Source organism: Cupressus sempervirens, chromosome 10, assembly GCF_028749045.1.
Source record: "Cupressus sempervirens isolate cs-2001-9-10 chromosome 10, ASM2874904v1, whole genome shotgun sequence".
In the NCBI taxonomy this organism is placed as follows: Eukaryota; Viridiplantae; Streptophyta; class Pinopsida; order Cupressales; family Cupressaceae; genus Cupressus; species Cupressus sempervirens.
Window position 1 is genome coordinate 186,156,091 of NC_143127.1, and position 1,822 is coordinate 186,157,912.

The window sequence follows — 1,822 nt, forward strand, 5'->3', positions numbered from 1 at the left end:
TTTGTTCTTTTTGTTTGATGTACTCATTCCATTCATTTTGGGTAGCCGAAGTGATACTTGTATTAAAAGATCCTCAGCTGGCTGTCTTAAAATAGGAAACACACTGTCTGTAACACCCATTATGTTGTCTGCAACAGTCAATCCAAAAGATCTTACAATATCTGCACTGTGTATGAATAGCTGCATGCCTTGTTGTAAGAGCTGTTTCTTGTGGGTTGCCTATTTGAGGTTGCACAAAAGAAGCTTTGCATTCAGATATACAAATGAGAGCGAGCATAAAATATGCACTCCGTAAAAAATTGAATCTGGGAGTCCGCCATACTTCTTCCCATGCCAATCTCTATCAGGAATAAACATGTCATAAGTGAAGCTAACAGATTGACTCCGACCATAATAAACCCTAACCCACTTTGGCTTCCATGCGTCAGATCTGACATGCATCAGATACAAATAATAGTCATTGTAAACACAGGGGCCCAAAATTAGCGCCCAGCCTTTCAAGGTAGTCCCTGAAGAACCTTAGAGATGGATCCTTCAGGAGACTGGGATTGGCCTCGCACTGCTGGACGAAGAGTTTCAATTGCTTAATTTTTTGGGCATCCATAGCATACTCGGTATTCAAACCCTAGCTGATTTAATACCACGATCGAAGAAAAGAAGACTCCACAGGTCTTTCTCGTACTTCTTATAGTATTAGAACACTCTTTTAATGTTCTAGCACCTTGTCAAAAATAGACCTCAACCTAGCATAATCCCAATCCCTAGGATATTCACTGCCTCCACAGATGATAAGCTTGGGCCTAAAGTCCAAAGCCTTCTCCTCCAATTTTTCATAATCAATATACCCAGTTTCCTGGCTAACCTTGTAAGGAAAGCTCTCAAAGTAAATTGATGTTGCAGAGATCTTCTTACCTCCATATGTATAGTACCTGTGGGTAAGATGCCCACCAGAAGGAAGGTCAAGCCCCATTATCCTATCATGTGGGTTGAGCAGTGCCGTATAGGCTGCAAAATTAGCAGGACTCCCAGAGTAAGGTTGCACATTAACACCCCACTTGTCTGAATCGAGTCAGTAAGCTTGCAGGGCCCTTGATCTACACAGATTCTCAATGATATCTATGAACTCATTGCCTCCATATTATCTATTTCCCGGCATGCCCTCAGAGTACTTGTTGGTCAGAGGGCTTCCCAGGGCTTCAATGACTGCCAAGGAGGTGAAATTCTTAGAAGCTATGAGCTCAATCCCTCTGCTTTGCCTTCTCTTCTCCTTCTCTATCAGATCAAAGATCTTCAATTCCACCTCATTCAGCGATGTGTTACCCCTTTCCTTTACAGAATCCATTTTCATAGAAACAATTAAAGATATGAGAAAAAAGAGACTTGAAGAACAGATCCAATTCTGTCTGGGCAAAATGTTCACCCAAATCATGAATTATCTTAGATCTTGAGCTCTGAAACACAGACCAGTATTGGAGGTTGGCTGTGTGGCACTAATGATTATACTTGAACAGAGTGGCGCAGCAACCTGTGTTCATCTCCTAGTATGACCCTTTCATGCTAGCGCCGAAGCATTGCAGCTGCCCACCGTAGTTGCCGGTGGTGCAATTGCCCTTTCCATTTTCCCTGAAGGTGCAGCCCATTCTGCCCCTCATGTGACCGGACCACCGGGTGGGAGTCTAGATGACACAAGTTGTTCCAAGTTGCATCTCAAAGCCTGTTGTGGACAATGGTGATATGCCCACATTTGAGAGGAAGCCTAGCCAGACCATGTACCCATAGTTGTTCAGGACTGTGAAGGAGGTTGTGTGCGCTTCCTTTATCA

General features: G+C 43.4%; 1 pseudogene; it reads right to left on the minus strand.

Annotated features, from left to right (window-relative positions):
- Positions 1 to 706: 706 nt before the first annotated feature.
- LOC149533255 (serine hydroxymethyltransferase 4 pseudogene) lies at positions 707 to 1,342 on the minus strand (annotated as a pseudogene).
- Positions 1,343 to 1,822: the final 480 nt, after the last annotated feature.